At 35.8% G+C, this 18,141-nt stretch overlaps 1 protein-coding gene and 1 non-coding gene across 5 annotated transcripts in view; one reads left to right on the top strand and one right to left on the bottom strand.

Annotated features, from left to right (window-relative positions):
* side-VIII (sidestep VIII) overlaps nt 1-18,141 on the top strand; it is an 83,441-nt gene that overhangs the window by 28,001 nt on the left and 37,299 nt on the right. The gene's annotated exons all lie outside the window — the stretch shown is intronic.
* Nucleotides 11,618-11,689, bottom strand: TRNAM-CAU (transfer RNA methionine (anticodon CAU)). The gene has a single exon. It is a non-coding gene; the product is annotated as a tRNA-Met (tRNA).

Below are 18,141 nucleotides of genomic sequence, written 5' to 3'. Positions count from 1 at the left end.
TACACTGTGTCGTATGTATCTACCGTATTATTCGTTCGTAAAGTAAAGCTTTCAATAGTTTTCTATATGTATTAGTATATTTGATATTACTATCACGCATACGCCCCTATAGCCGCCTAGTTGATTAATTGATATTTATGCGCGTGTGTGTGAGAGAAGTCTTTAAGTAACCCTCGCACGCAACTGCTGGACCCAAACACTGGCTAAATTTATTGGCTTCAGTGAATGTCTGGTACATTCTCTGTTTCCCTTCCCTTATCTATTTCTATCGCTCTCTCAAAGTCTGTCTCCCTTTCTCTGTTTCTATGCCTCATATTTTCTCGCTCTGTTTGTTTATCTTTCATTCGCCTTTCATACCGTTAGTTAGTCAGTTAGTCGCTCGTTGGCTCATTTGTGTGGCATTCATTCCGCACACTTTTCACTTCTTCACTCTTTGATTCTCTCCCTTGAACTATAAGTCTATATATGGATATCTCTTTTGCACCCATCTCTCTCTCTCTTTCTCTCTTGCTACTGTATATTTAAATGATTTGCTGCTAATGCGTCTGTTTATGTTTTATGTTGATGTTGTCTCGCCACCCTTCCTCTGCGACCCCTTTTGGCGAATGGATTTCTGTTTTGTTTGTGAGTGTGTGTATTTGTGTGTGCCGCCTATTTGACTTTATGCAATATTTATTTGTGGCGTACACAGGCCAACATCATCTACAACAACACCGCGGCAACATTGAAAATAACAACAACAGCAACAACACCATCATCATGGTATCCCACATGTGCGTGGTACGCATTTAATTTCTATGGCCGGATGTTGAGTAGACAGTCGACTGACTGCCTCACGCAGATTGTTGTTTGCCTGAGTGTTGCATGCCACATATGATTTTTATTTCAACTTTTTTTTCCTCTATCTGTCCTTGGGTTTCATTTTTTTCTGATCCATGTGAATATTTGCAAATGACGAAGGTCACCAAAAGAAATAAATTACCCCTAGAGCATAAATGTATACATAGCAATAATTCAACATCTCTTCAATTTCAATCAATTATCATCATAATCATGATGAAGAGGAGAGCTAACACAAAAAATAACATATACATACATATGAACTTATAAATATTTCATTGAAATCTACTGGCATATCAGATGTTTTGTACATTGAATACGATGAGTTAAAGATGTGGTTAACTGGGTTAATGATTTATTTATACAAGTCGGGCCAAAAAATCATCAAAAAGAAAATCAGGGTATGTTTTTCAATAAGGAGTTGTAAAGAAACTTTTTTTGCAGATTTTAAAGGCAAAACTATCAATTTCAGATTAGAAATTATGGTTTTTTAACCATTTACTTTAACTAATATACAAATGAACAAGATAAAATATTTAGTATTGAAAGAACTTTGTGAATAATGCTTAGCCAAACATAAAGCTTTATGTTCACTGAGGTATCTTTTAGTATTCCCAAAAATCATAATTATAATATTTGTTGCCAACTAAATCACAAACTAAAATGCAACAAGGCCATCTTAAAAACAATTAGTGTGTTTTTTGTTAAACAACAATTTTAAGGTTATCGTACACCAAACGTTTCAAGAGAACATAAACTTACTAAAATCGTTTTTATACATTTTGCTCTACTATTTTTCTATACGTCATACAAAATTTAATATAGAATGGAAGTGCCAATTTATACAAAATATATTTCATTAAGTAAATCAAGATAAAGACTTGCAGCTACTTGATATCTTACAGGTAACAGAATTATAAATGATGGACAAAGAAAAACTTTTACTTGAATTCTTGTTAATGTTCCATTTTTCATTAGAAACAATTTGTTGACTTTTTAAAGCAATTTTCGTGTCTCTTTGCTTAATTTTCTAAAGCAAATTGTATAACAAATGAAAAGGAAAATTTCATTATCATACTTGGGGGTGAACGCAAAAATTTTGGACCCAAAAAACCCACGCGTACACATAATTTCAAATACATTCTGTTGACATTTTAACCATTTTTCAGAGGGGTAACAACAATTTTTGGTTCTTTGGTTTTTGTGGCATAAAATTAGCCTTTCTTTTGCTGACTGCATTCCGCCAATTTCATTTTGCTGACTCAACAGCACACACAAACAGAGCCCCAACAACAACAACAACACCAACGACGACGACGACAAAATGGTTGAGACAAAAGGGTAAAGTCAAAAGCAAAAAAAAAAAAAAAAAATACAAGAACATATTCTTCGTCCTCGGGGTCAAACCTTTTGTCATGTACAACTGTCCTTATGCGGTTTTAAATGTGTTTTTATTGATTTTGCTGAGACACATACACGGAACACACACACACACGCACCCACTGAACATACACTTTGGCTTTTTGGCAGGCATTTGGAGCATTTTTTTTTTTTTTTTGGTATTTTGGTGGCTGCCAAATTGAAAACTGCACGCCCACAAAATAAATTTTGGAAGAGAAAGCGCAAAAAAAAACCCTGGATGACTGTCCTCTCACTTGCCCGTGGGTTATTTGTTGAGTTTTGCAAAAATTTATGCTTGGCAGCAAGTCAAAAACGGGAAACAGGAGACGGCTGCGGTCGAGGTAAAGGTTTTCGTTCGTTTTTTTCGGGTCCCATATGGCTACAGCAGCCTTAGCAATTCCCATATAAATTTAATGCGCCAACAGGCAAAAGAAATGTGTCCTTCTCTCCTCATCCCTCACACCCAAACCCATTGCTTTTGCCACTGACTATAACTTAATGCAAAAGGAGGGATCTCTACATAAAAATTGCATTAAGCGCAACGAGAATTATGCAAGAGTAGAAAAAGCCAAGAACTCGGGGCGGATGGTGAGCAGAGTGTGGGCAGAAGAAGCAAGCAATCTATTTTTATGCCCAACGGCTGAGACCCAAGTAGCAGCAAAAGGACTGAGAGACTGAGAGAGGACTGAGACTAAGTAGCCGGGCAGGTTATCCTTACAAAATAAGCTAATTTTACACATGATAGGCCTTCGGGGTTAGTTGACTCAATGGTTGCATTTTATGCTTCGCTACAACTTGGAATAGGGGGAGGGAAAAAAAGTGCACAAAAGGAAAAACTGATGGCAAATGGGAGAAAGCTAATGCAAAGCTAATATACTAAAGTATTTTTCTCTTAGATCAGCTCAGAGATATATGTACTATATAGAGAATGAAATGATTTCTTGAAGCCCGCCCATACACCTCGCTCAGCGTCTGCAACATTAAGTAGGCCTTTGGGTAAAAGTTAATGGAGTAGAAATTGGCCATGTTAACGCAAAAAAAAGTATACCATTTTAGGGTTCAGGTTCAAGTTGCAGGTCCTCCAAAAAAAAAGAAGAAAACCCAAAAATAAAGAACCAAACCAAACCAGAAAAGGGATAAAACATTGTAACAGTGAATAATGCGCATAATAAAGTGTCCAAAACATTTGTTTTTTTGTTTTTTTTTTTTTTTATTTTAGTCACCTCTCTCCTTGGCCTCTTCACTCACTAGCTCATTCACTCTCTTTCATTTTTCGATTTTTCTCCTTTCTATGCTTCTCGACTTTTTTTGTTACAGCGGTTTTTTTTGGCAGAACTTCGTGCCCGTCTGTGGGCTAAAAGAAGCTTGGCCTAAGTTTCAAATTGCTTTAAATTTGTTGTAATGGCGCTTTAAGTAGTTTTTTCTTTTCTTCTCTCTTTTTTTGTTCCATGTTTTTTGTTGATTTATGATTGGAAGCAAACTGTGGGGGAGTCGAGAGGGGTATCGAGCCATTTCTTAATATGCAGCATATTTTTTATTTTTTTTGTTTTTCGTTGGCCATGGGTAATAAATGTGGCCATAACTTGAATGATGGCAAATGAAAAACGATAAGCACAAAAGCAAGCAAAATGTCATTTGATATCGATGAGAATGGCTTAAAAAAATTTACCATAAAAATTTTCTACTTAATATATATATTTAATAGCTAAAAACTTTTTTCCATCTCATTTCTTTGTGGCTTGTGTGTGTTACATTAAAACTGTGTGGAGTCCATTCTTTCACTTAGCTGGGCAACAAATTACAAGACTGGGCGCATGTTAATTCCATCAAGCCACAACAGAGACATATACACACACACACTCACTCACTGGGACAAAACTTTGCAGTTCTTGCAGCAACATGCCTTGCCTAACCCGATTGCATTAGACTCCCTTTTAGCCTTGTACAACGTGACGTATACGCATTGTTGCCAGTACTATACATATGTGTGTGAGTATGTGTTTCTGTGTGGGTGAGTGTGTGTGTGCTTATGCACTTTACTTTGGCTGAGTCACCCACTTTCCATTTACGTGCCTGGCCTGACTCTTGCTCCCTTTTGTGCCTCTCTCTTTCTCTTTCTCTTCATATGAACTGCAAAGTGTTTGACCCATTTTTAGAAGACTTACAAGTATGTGTATATGTAGGGGGAGTTGGCCACGCCTTCAATGCACTCTGTTTGCAGAAAAAGTTTAGACACAAAGAAAATAAACTAGAAGTTGTTGGTTTCTGGTTTTTTCCTTCTTTTTTTTTTTTGGAGCTGGGCATTTACTTTTGCAATTTAAATGCTTCCGCTGAATTCCGTTTTCATTTTCATCTGACATACTTAAGCACCTGTTTTTCCCCCATACAATTCTTAGTTTCAGCAATGAGAGAGACAGGTAGAGAGACTAAGAGAGCGAGAGAGGTAGTAAGAGATAAATGTTTCGCATCTGTTTATGGTATGGATGGCTGTTGCATACTTTCGAGAGCCATTCAATGAAGTATGTTTGCTTCACCAGACCCAAACCAAGAAGCATCTTATTTTTCCTCCCCCGTTCAATACCCCTCAAACACTATCCTCTACCATAGTTTCTCTCACCCACTTTCTCTCTCTTCTTTCTCTTGCTGCACCTTCTACCACTTGTTTATGCATTCGTGCGCACTTTTTTGTAGTGCATTTTAATTTCGTTTGCATATGACAGGCAACGTGAGGCAGCTCATGGAATTCAGCACAACTTTTCATTCATTTGCCTGACGCTGCTTAAATATGCAGAATTCTCCAGCTTCCGCTCAACTCTCGTTGTCCCTACACCCGAACTCTCTCCCCCTAACCCACACAATATTTCACTCCACAATGTTTCTCGTGTCATGTTTGCTTGCATATAAAACAAAATTCATCGAATTCATAAAATGGATTTATGAAGTGTACTCACTCGCCATGCCACAAGCGGAAAGGAAGGGGGTAGAAAAAGAGGTGGCGGATATAGCAAAATTCAAGAAAATCCATCAAATGTAATAATAAAATATGAAATATAAATTTTATATACAAATATTGGAAAATGTCAATGGCATTGACGACGACAATCTCTAGCACCTGTGACCAGAAAACTGAGAGCCATTAAAGTCAAAGAAGAAATTTCATTTAGTTTTCAATTGCCAAATGAGCAGAAGGACTAAAGGTATTAAAATTTTGACAGCCAGGATTTGCTTACACCCTAACCACTGTTTTTATTTATTTATCGTTTTGTAGTAAGCTTCAAAATGAGTAATAACTTGTTAAGTTGAAATATATATATTGAAAATTATTTAAGTTATTTAATATGAATACTTTATTTCTATCTTTCGGCTGACTAGGCTCAAAATCATTTCAAGAACAACAAATTTTTATCGAAACTCAATAACAAAAATACATTCAATAAAATTAAAAGATTAAAGCGATGGGAAGAAAACTAAGTCTCTTAGCATTTTTGTTTAAAGATGGACAATAAAGAAAATAAAGTTGACAAACTAAATGAGGTTAAAGTTTGTTGGACATCAAGTAATTGACTAATTTTAAGGAAAAACAATATTCCATGTTAAAAAATTTGAAAATATGGCAATAAAATTCTATGAACTAACTAAAAATACTTTTGTTGAAATTATGTATAATCAGATTTGAAGAAAATCTTTAATAAAGTTTTCAGTTTGACAGCTCGTAGAACTAAATAACTAAAAAAATAAAACTATAACAAAACACAAATTTAAAGGCAATGAACGAAAATATTTAAAGCAAACTAATATATCACTTTTTGAAAAGCTAAAAACATTGTAAGTAAAGGTTTATGTTTTTTTTTTAAGTTTTCATTGAACAAACGAATAGATAAACAAATATCTTAAGGCCATAAATTTATTTATTTTCTTCTGTTTTTTTCTCTCGTAAAAGGGCATCTGGTCAATTATCCTTCATATCTTTTGGGGCCTGACGGCAACCACCATTCTCGTTAACCCGCAATAAGAATGATACAAATTAATGAAACATAAGTCAAACCCATAGTAAAATGCCAATCAAATGGCTATCTAACAACCAGAGGGGGATGGAAATGGCAAGGAGGAGGCACAGTGAAGGAAAAGCAGACAACGTATATCCTGAAAATGTTTGCAACACAAAAATGGCGTCGATATGGCCAGTTGAGGGGCTGGGTGGCTGGGACACATTCACTTGAAAAGGCGTCGCAACGTTGCACAGTCAATTTGCGTTCGAGATTTATAACTTGGTACGAAGCTCTCTGTCTCTCTCTTTCCCTTTATCTGTCTGCCATTCTCTTAGCCTCTGTCTATGTTTTTGTGAATAGCAGTTAACTCTACCCCCACCACCCCACCCGCTAATGCTACTGCTACCCACTTGGCCTTTTCTGTTATGCTTCAATGACGACGTGTCCTTGAAACGGACGCCTCCAATATGATATTGCCTGTGCCGACTGCCGACTGACTGTGACTTTGATTCTGTTTCGGTTTCAGTTTTTCGGCGCTAGGCACATAAATATTTTTTGCTCGATCAAGTGTACTAATTTAATGTGTTGCCATGGCTATAGTCTAGGCTATATAACGGTATACATATTCTCACTATTTCGCATGTGTGTGCCCAGAGAGAGACAGGATGAGGATGAGGACTAGCCGAATCGATGACTCGACTTGACTCACTCACTCGCTATCATTGCTGGCAGGACATTCAAAACAAGATTTATGACAGGCGTGCGCCAAAAAGCAAACTGGGTAAAGGAAGTGGGGATGTCTACAACAGGGAACGGAGGCAGCCTGGGTTAGGACAACAATAAAATGAAATCAACGTTACGAAACAAGAGAAATGACAACGTTGCTAAATGGGCTTATCTTGACACAGGAGAACCGTGGGGACAGGGTAAAAGAAGGCAAGACAAGGCGCCCCACTGCTTGGACAAAAACAAAAAAAAAAACCCGAAGGTTTTTCATTTTCCTTAACTCAAGTTGAGTTTGAGTTTTACTTGTTCATGTTTTTTTTTTTTTTTTCGAAAATTTTGATTAATGCTTTTCCTCACTGACTAACGGCTATTAGATGTTAGGCAGCAGTCAGAGTTAGGCCAGAGGAAAGCGGGCTAAGGCAAAACTCATGTGTATCCGCGACGTGATTTGCTGCTGCGATTTATCTTTCGGATCTATTCAGCACCATTCAGTGAGAGCAACAAGCATTGTCAAGGGGTCACTTAAAAGTCCATAATGAAACGCAATGACATTTAAACGAGGCACCAAAATATAACATAAGGGAGACAAATGATTTTTGCTACACATACATATGCAAAAAAGGGCAGGGTAAAGTTTCATAGAAAATGATATGGCTAAAATAAAGATGTTATATTAGTTCTTTCAATTTGGCATCTTCAACGTATATGCTTTAGCTTTTAGTCAAAATTCTTTAGTCTATAGACAAAAGATTCTAAGAACATATTTAAAGGTTGCTTTATCAACAAGTTTTGTATACCTTACTGAGATTTTTTAAGGGGGCGTTAATCTATTACAAAAGACAAATTTTTTTTTTTCAACCTTTGTCCCACTTCTAACGCAACACAAGGATTCTTTTGCTACGTAACACTTAACAAACATGCCAATTCTAAAAAGAATTTTACTACGAAAAAACTGTGTGTTACACAACGAAATCGTTGGTTAAAAACGGCCTTTGCCCCAAATCCACTCTGTAACGCATCGTAAACTTTCACAGCTCTCCAGCTCTTTTCTCTGCGAATCGCTTTACATAATAGATGAAACAACCTTTTGGGTTCAACTAAAGTCCAACAAGATAAACACTTTTGTATTCAGTTAAAGTGAAAAGACTCTCTCCACATGCATTGTTAGCACCAGATGTGACTACTACTATTGGGTAAAAATATTTCTTAAATCTTGACTATTTTTTTGATGGGAGCTTTTAATGGCAATTTATTATAAATAATTCATTTCTGATTAATTCAATGTGTATTAGACTTTATATAATTAACCAAAATGTAAAATGGTTTAAAGGAATGATTGCAATTAGAAAGAAAAGGTTCTTCTTCCATGAAGTTTTTTCGTTCTTTTTCCTCTATATTTTAGCAAAACTTTTTTGTGCTTTAATTTCCTTTTACCTGGCATTCCCGAAACTATTAAAGGATTTTTCTAATTTTCTCACATTTTCCATAGCATTTTTTTGTGGTTGGTGGTGGTGCAGTTTCCATTAACCCATTTCATTTCTTTGGTTTGTCTTGGTTTTTTTCTCCTTTTTTGCCTTCTTGTGTTAATTATAGTGTCTTGTGCAAGTTTCTGGGCATTTGTCTTTATTATGACTTGAGCCTGGTGTCCCATTGCCACCTTCTTGTCTTCTGCTCCTTCTCTCTCTCTATCTCTTTTTCTCTCCTTTCTTTTGGCTGTACCTGCCGGCAGCAAGGACATTTTATGTTGGTATTTTCTTGCCTGCCATCTTTATTAACATTGGTTATGCCTTTGCTTCATTCCTTTTGTTTTTCTTCACTGACATTCGCAGCCTAAAATGAAATAGCACATGGGAAGGGGGAAAAAAGGGCGGTGTGGGTGAAATGCCATAAGACAACAACAATACATCATGTATGCAAAATGATGTATGCATGTAAATGACGACGTAGACAACGACGATGAGGCACAAGTGTTGCGAATTAGGCCAAGGAGAAGCATTAATAAACGCATTTAGTGGGCAAGAGAGACAGATATAGTGGAAGAAAAGACAGAGACTTAGATAAAGGCAAAAAAAAAAAAAAAAAAAAAAATAGTATGTAGTAGAGAAAAGGCAAGACGATGAACAAGAACAAAATCATGATGATAATGACGACGCTGTAGACGACACATGCAGGCTTATAATTTGCACGTGGCATTCGCCCATATTCCATTATGGTATACACCACCACTTTACTCTCCTCCCAACCTCACCCCTCTCTTCAACACACCACTTTTCCTGTATGTACGCCCTTTCCCTAGTGTGATACTGCTGCTGCTGCTGCTGCTGTTGCTGCTTATTGTGTCACTGAGCTTGACATACTTTCCACTTAGGCGGCTTGCTTGCTACTTTTATTCCTTTACCTCTCATCCTCCTACTTCTCCTCCTACTCCACCTTGTCCTCCTGCTGCTCTTTCTCTATATTTTGCAAGTTTATCATTTGCAGTTGCTATTATGCTCCCCTTCCCACCACTTCACTGCCTGGGGCTAAAGGGGGTTGAAGGAACAAGTCATCATTGTCCTCTCCTCAAGTTGCTTGCTCAGTTTTCTCTATCTTTCTCTCAAGCGACTTTGGTGCTTGGAGTCGACATTAGTCGTAATATGTCAGGCTGTTACTTTTACTTGCCTAGTTTTAAGCCGTTTATCGCAGAAGCAGAAGCTGGGGCATCTCATATGTATGTATGTATGTGTGTGTGTTTGCATACATTTCATTGCATATCCTAAGGCGCTGTGACTTGCATGTAACTAGTTTTTCCTTCCACCAATCACTCTTGTCATACTTTAATACAGTAAGTTATTTGACCCCTTTCCTATATCTTTCTGCTTTGCTCTCCTCTTCTTTTTCCATTTCTCTTTTGGGCTAATCAATGTTCTCTTCCTCTAAATTGGACTTTTGTTTTATTAACGCATAAATTACAAATAGTGCGACATTAATAATCCAGGGCGTTAATAGATTTTTCCTATGCTTTTTCCGCTTTTTTGCACGCACATTCATTTAGCTGCTTTCTGTTGTTGTGCCTAAATTATCGATAATCAATGAGTATTTTGGCTTTTATTGTTTTCCTCTCCATCTGCCTTCCACTTTGCCAGTCTCTGTCTATTGTGTGTGTGTTTGTGTGTGTGCGTGAAAATAAATTGTTTATCCAAATAATAAAAGCATTTATTTACGCTTAATTGCATTTTCCCACCTACCCTATATTTCCACCCAGATGGAAACTTAATTAAATATGCTAAGCCCCTCAATATATGGAAATTTCCTTAGTTTTTTTCGTCTTTTTTCCTTTTGTTGTTGTTGTTACTTTTTTTGTTTGCTGGTTGCTGGTTAACAGAACTTTATTATATACCCAAAAGTCCTTCGCATGGCCCTCATTAAAAAACCTCACTCAAAAACTCATGTCAGACATTTTGTAAGCAATTTAAGTGCAAAATCATGTGACAAACTATAAACTAACAAGCCGCAAAAACCCGCCCACACACACACAGCTCGTATATGTAGTGTGTGTGTGTGGATGAAAAGTCGTACAACTAATGAGACACAGACAGACAAAAAGTTGCCTCCTCCCCCCAACATCCAAGGGCAAACAAATAGACATTAAAAACAAAAAGACAACAAACATCATGCCCACCACCCCCCTTCTGCTCCTTCTTGAGGCAAGGCAACAAATGACAGAAAATTGTAGAGGTTGACGTTTAATTTGCCACTTTTATTAACAGCGCTCATATTAGGGACTCATTTATCAGGTCCGCCAACGTTGCCAACGGTTTTCCATTGGGCCACAAAAAAAAAAAAAAAAACGATACAAAATGAAATAGAAAGAGAAGAAAGCAAGACAAAGTTGATGCAGAGGTAAGTGATGGTCGGTGGGGTGGGGTGGGGTAACAGACATGACATAGTGTAACAGTTGTGGGAATTATTTAATTTAGACACTGTGTGTCCTTAACTCCCACCACACTAAAACATTCTCATCCACACACACACACACACAAACAATGCATTGGACCCCATGGAGTCCAAGAGAAGGTTGGAGCCGGAGGTTGCCTACCCACTACAGTGGAGAAAAATTAAACATTTTGAGACAAATATTAAATGATAGAAGAAATTGATAAAAGAAAAGTAGGAGTTCTTACAAGTATTTAGTTTTAATATTTATAACTAACTTTACTTTTTAGAATTAAGGAGTATAGTATTTGCATCTATATTTCATAAAGATAAAAGTCTGAACACGATTTTTAGACCTTTTCAATTGGGTAAGGCGTAAACAAGCTGCAAACTTGGACCACATTCTATTATCTAAACTATTCCTTATTTTAATTATTTCATATGCTATAAGCAACAGAAAAACAATGACGATTTTAATATTCATCTTTACTGATTCTACGACGACTTCTGAATGAATGGGGAAAATAATTTAAGTAAATAAAATTTAAGAAACTTAAAAGTATAGCCTCGGAATTCAAAGAACAATATAACAAAGAATTATGTAGACGGTAGCAGCAAATTTTTAATATGATTTCAGATACGAGACCCACAAATTTTGAAAATAACAGTCTAAAAATTTATTTAAATTAGTTTTGAAAATAATAACAAAAAAACCCTCTCACTCATTAGGATTTCTTACTACTTTATAGCAGAGCAAGGTTTCGATCCTCGGACCTCTGGGTTATGGGCCCAGCACGCTTCCACTGCGCCACTCTGCTTGTTGAAATTGTCATGTCAAATGGCCTACTAATACAAAAAATGCCACATTATTTATCACCATTATCTAGGTTTTTGATAAAAACATTTTGAAGGCGTGACAAATACATATAAACAAAAAATAAATAAATTGCAAAAAAAAAGTTACTATTAAATCTCTTTAAAAAATTTATATTTGATACTTTCTGAAAAAAAATTTACATAAATGTTGTATTAAAATTTACCAACAATGAACAGAGAATTTGGCTACAAATTTATTAAATAAATTTTTGGTAAATAAACAAAACTATTTATTTAATTTTTAATAAATGAAATTCTCTAGTAATTCATAAACCAAATGATTAAAATAATTTCAACCGTTTATCAGATATGAACATAAAAGAATTTTTATTAAATTTTCCACACCTTCAGTTATTAACTGCAAGTTAAATTACGGTGAGAATTTTGTGGTAAATAAGTGAAATTCTATCCCACTTTCCGATACGGTTTTCTGTTCAAGGTAGATCAGAAGTTACTAGTTAACTGACAACGAAGCGATGGTTTGTTGCTCATTTCAGTTGCTGCTGCTAGTTTTTGCCTATTCATGCCAATGCCAACACCAGAGGAATGAAACCAAAAACGAGAACATTTTCTGGCCAGAACCAGAGTGGCTACTGGCTGCTCCTGCTAAGCTTCAATTGTTGCGAGCCAAATTAATGAGGGAATGACTCAGAATGCCTCCATGGCCAGGCCATGGCATGATGGGGAAAATGGCAATGGCAATGGGAATGGGAATGACAATGGTGATATACAAAGGGTTTTTGGTGTGGATGGTAAACAGAGAGAGGGAGAGAAAAAAGAAGAGTGAGTGAGAGGCATGTTGTGCCTGCCCACTGATTGTTCCGAGTGTTTGCCACAGAGTTATTGTTGTTGTGTTGTTGCCTTTTCTGACACATGACAGAGCATTTCATTTGTTGAACAGAGTTTGGCATGATGACCAGAAGAAAGTTGGCTCCAATACCAAAAGAGAGAACAGACAGAGACAGAAAGAGAGAGAGAGTAGGGGCAAAGTTGAGGGAAGCAAAAGTGAGAGATGAATAATATACAATTAAGTGTAAGGCTGTGTGTGTGTGGAGAATTATGAAGTTATATGTAAGCCTTATGGGGATCGTAGGCTGGGCCACCTAACATTAATTGAGATGCAGCTGCTATCGTGCCCTTTAGCCATTTAGCTATAGATTAGACCGCAAACTGCTTAACGGCAACGGGTACCCAAAACACGAGGCGCCAGTTAAAGCGGTTAACGCTTTACTTATCAGCAGCTACTGCAAGGACTTCCACCCGAAGCAAATGTAATTGACCATCTGTCCACGTATATACGCTCAGATAAACGAACACCAAATGCAACTAGACAGATAGACACACAAACACAGAGAGAGAGGTCGACTAGTCACACATTCATTCATCATTGACAGATGATACTGGAAGTAATTTGCCTTCTGCCCTGCATAAATGCTGTCTCTCTCTCTCTCGCTCTCTCTCTCTCTCTCTCTCTCTGTCTGTGTGTGTGGCCAGCATTGGGATGTGCCGCATTAACCTGGCAATTGTGTGGCAACAACTAATCAGCATTAAGCTGCATTAAATTCCCCTTTTTGCCAACCATTTCCATCCGTCCAGCTCTCCCTTCCTTTAACTCTGCATGCGAAACATGCGATTGACAATGTGCAAATGGTGTGTGGCATGCGAAATTTAATTTCAGCTGACCAACCATGCGAAATGATAGCGAAATTTAAATTATCCAATTCGACAGTAGTAGAACAAAAGGCCGAAATGCAGGCGCAGCAAAAATCCAATTTACTATGTCTGCAAGTCAATCATTTAGATTTTGAATTTCGTTTCGGTTTTCAACGTTAACTTGTTTTTGGTATGAAAATGTGACGACCTTATAGATAACTTCCTAAATTGGCATCTGAAATTGAGTAATAGTCATTCTGTATTAATACTTATATCTGTTATAGACAAATGCATTGACCTAAATAATTTGTAAAACAGATCAAGAAGTTGTCTGAAATGTTTATTAAATTTGATTGGGAGCAGAAAATCCCAAAAATTCAAAATCGAAACGTAACACATAATCTTTACTTATTATAAAATAAAAGAATTTTATTTATGCTTTCGAAGTGATTTGAGCAGTTAAACAAGCCGACCAGACAGCTGCTCATATAGTATGTACATATGTCAACCATATAGCCAATTTGATATGTTGCTGGGATAGTTCAATCCTTCTTCATTAACAACTCCCCAAATAGCCACAGCAACAGAGGAAAAAATCTGCAATCATTGAGATATATATTTTCCATATTTATAGTCATGCGAAAGTAACAAACACATCATAAATGGAGCACAACACATACTAAATGAAATATTTATGTGTTGTGTGTGTTTGTGTAACTGTGTGTATGTGTGTGTGTGTGTATATGCAGTGAGCATATATTTGCCATACATTACGCACACATTACATTTTCCCTCGTATTTGTGTTTGTTTTACTCGATTTTTCTCTGTGTTTTTTCTGTTTTATACATGAATTGTATCCATCTCTTTCTCCCGTTCTCCCACCCTCTCTATCTCTATTTCTTTCTCTGTCTCTTTGGCTGAGTAAAAATGTTGCGGTCTGTATTTTCTTGCTGTCGTTTTCTACCCCTGCTACCCCACCAACTTCTTCTACAAAACATTTCGTTTGGTTTGGACTTTTTTGTGTTGCATACTTTACTGCGCACTTTGAGGCTAGCGGCAATTTTTCATATACATATTTTTTTTTTAATATATTAGCTAGGAAAATATTATATTATATTATATACATATATATAAAAAGATTTATACTTGCAGGCCATGTAAATTTTATTTGTTTTTTACGAGCGCATAAATCAAAGAAAATTGTTTTTTATATATGGGAAATGTGTGTGTGATTCTGTGCCCTCATTCAACGGCTGGACATTTTTGGATTTTATGCGTTCGGCAACCTTTTTTTAAGACCCCAAACCAAACCATGGCAAAAAAAAAAGAGTTGAGAATGCGCCAATTAAATGACATGAGGGATTTCTCACATGAGTATGGCCATAAGTAGGTTGAGAGAATGAGAGAGAGAGAGAGAGTAGCATATAAAATGGGTAACAACAACCTCAGCTACGTCGGTAAAATCAATATACACAAAAACAATTGCCTAAAGCTAGTAATTTTTATTATTTTCAATTCGCCTCTTCCCCATCTCCCGCTAGACATTTGTTTAGAGTTTTTTTTTTTTTTTTGTCAAAATTGATTTCATTAATTTCTAATGCTATCAAAAAATATATAAAAAACAATAGCCGCGGGTTGTGTACACAGCCACAGAGAAGTAGCGACAGCAAAACCAACAGCAAGAACAACATTCAAAAGAAATGAACAACAAAATAAGCAACAGAGGGCAATAAATATTTTCACAGAACATAAAAAAATAAGAAAAAAAGACAAGAAAATAAAGATTCCTGCAGTTTGTTGAACTGAACTTTCAATACCCTTAAAGAAGCACATTAAGAAAGGGTTTAAACTTGAAAAGAAATTTCACAACTTATCCTGGAAATGTTTTAGACAAGATAGATACGTCGTGTATTTCCTAGTCACATACCCAAATCAGATATAGAAAGAATCATCTAACTATGTAAAAATATGTATAAAATCTTAATAAATGATGTTGATTGTTATAAATTAATTTACATTTTACATTAGGCGCAAGAATTTTGTTAATACTCTTTGCAAGAGTATACAAATTATATCATACAGAGGCAGAAAGAAAAAAGAATAAAGCACATACATACATCATATACACAATATTACATACACACACACACACACATACACGCAACACATATACAGAGCCAAAATAAGTATGAAGCGAAAATGAAATGAGAAATTAAATAAAATAAGATACTTTTGATGAAAATTTCATTTGAAAAATTCCTTGTGCAGCAATTAAATGAAAATTCGTTTGGGTTTTCATTTTGCTTTTTACTTCTTCTTCATCTTTCTATTTCTATCTCTTTGGCTTTTGGCTTTTGCTGTGTCTCTGTTGCGTCATTCTTTCTGTATCTTAATGGTTAAGCAAAAAAAATTCATTTAGCCAAATGATTTGTAATACATGCAGGCTCTAAAACCAAAATAAAAAACTTGTTCTTACACTTAAATATAGCAACGAATATGAGATGCCCTACCAAAATTTAAAATACAAAATTTTAGATTCGCTTTCTGTTGATTTAGAAAAACAAGCAAAATGCAATCCAAAATACACAATTTCCAACGAATTTACTGTTTAAGAATGTTGGAATCGAAATACATATGTCCCTATGTATGTATAATATACAGATGAAGGTAATTGCTTTCTCCACCCATTTATTCACATTTTGTTGACCTTTAGCAAACTCTCACCCTGTAAATGCAGGGTATAAAACCATTTAGGGAAAATTGTTGGCATTTTCCACATCAACTTTGCACATTCATTGGTTTATCTGAGATTTACCTTACATTTCGTACGTTTTTTTCTTCTCTTCCTTTTTTTTTTTGGAAATGCTTCCTTTATTTGGTTTAGGCCAAAATGCTGGGTTCTGCATTTGGCCAGTCAGCAGACGCATTATCCGATGCCATTTCTAGATAAAAACTGAACGAAAAACGTCGAAGAAAAAATCTTTTTATATACCCTTTTTTTAATGCAACAATTTTCAAAGCTTACACACACATGCACACACGCACACACATACACAGAGACAGACAAAGAAGCCGTCTTAATGGCCAACAGAATGAAGATGAAAATGGAGCAATGGAATGAGAGGGACTGAGAAAGAGAGAGAGCCAAATCGGAAACGAGTTGGAGACCCGCATAAAAGAGCCACTCAAAATGCAGGCGGCCCTTTTTAAGTATCTATAAAATGAGAATGTTTATAGAAAAAGTGCTCAAGTGACTTGATTTGTGCATTAAAGATATGTGTATAAGGGTTTACCTGCCGTCTCCTGCCACCGCCACCCTTGACTAGGTTCCCCTTTATGATGTAAGCAAAAAAAAAAAGTCTACATAGATGTTTAGTATATAGGAAAAGAATGAAACTCAGCAACTTGAGTGTGTTTATATGTAACTTTTAGATACTCAGGAAATACTAGGCATAATGCTAAAGGGTAGTCAAGGACATTCACACACACCCACACCCACACCCACACATGTCCATGTAGATACAACACACACAATGGCCACTAAAATTTGGCAGTTAAGTTTCTTTTAAGGTAGTGAAAGTTTTGTAGTCAGTCAGTTGGTTAGTAAGTTGGTTTTTCTTTTTTTGCCACTTTTACTGCATTTTTATGTGGGCAACCAGGAGACGGCCTGCCTGGCCCATTTGATGGTTTATAGCAGAAGCTGTTGGGCGACCTAGTTTATCTTTATTTTTTGATATTCTAGTCAATATTTTGTTTAGTTTCAGTTAACTCTTCCATCAGTTTGAACTACTGATTTTAACGCAACTTGTCAATTATATATTTAAATGAAATAAAACAAAACAGAAATTAAATATTTCTGTGGTTGTTTTTCCTCCCTGTTTTTTTTTTTTATTTGGCATGTATTTATGCATTTCGACCACAAACTCTGTCTCTCTTATTATAGTCGCTGGTCAAATCAAACCACAATGCACACACAAACCCACAACAGGCATTTATTATCAGAATCACAGCCATAAATAGGTGGCTATAAATTAAAACTAGTTAAAATTAATTTTACCATTAAATGACATTAAATTCAATTAAATTTATAGATAAAATTACTAAAAAGAACATAAGCTGGCTAGGTGACTATATGTTTTTGGACTGAGACTTTGACATTCTCTCTTAAATTAAATGATAAATTATAAAACGACTAAAACAGATGCCTTTTTTTGGCTTTCGAGGAATAAAATTTCATATGGATAGAGTTAGATCAGAGGCTCCCAAATGCTCTTTTTACATACAAATTTAATAATACGCTGCTTTTCAATTGAATAAAACAACCTTAAAACTCATCAACCTCAACGTTTTCCTGTTTAAAAACCTTTTTTGACTTGGACTACATTCACTATTCACTTGAATGAAACAACTCCTAAACTATTGTCAAGCATTATTTACTATTATAGACAAGACATCGAAGGATTAACACCCTTAATAATAACATTTGTTTATTTTGATTAATAGAAATTGCAAAAGCTGCATACAAAATATTTCTAAGCATTTGCCACAAAGTGTATATGGTTTATCTGTCTTTCTCTTATTGCCTGTTGCATACTTTTTGGCTACTCTTAATATAGCTCTTTAACCTATGACTACTGAAGTCAGCGGGAAACACAATTTCAACTTTAATATAACGGAAGCTGGTCCAGAAGGAGCAGCAGAATGGGAGCGAAATAAAATAAAGAAAAGAATCTGGCAAAA

The sequence above is a fragment of the Drosophila tropicalis genome, unplaced genomic scaffold, assembly GCF_018151085.1.
Source record: "Drosophila tropicalis isolate 14030-0801.00 unplaced genomic scaffold, ASM1815108v1 contig_593, whole genome shotgun sequence".
In the NCBI taxonomy this organism is placed as follows: domain Eukaryota; kingdom Metazoa; phylum Arthropoda; class Insecta; order Diptera; family Drosophilidae; genus Drosophila; species Drosophila tropicalis.
Note: the sequence above shows the minus strand (reverse complement) of the source record. Positions and strands in the feature narration are given on the sequence as shown.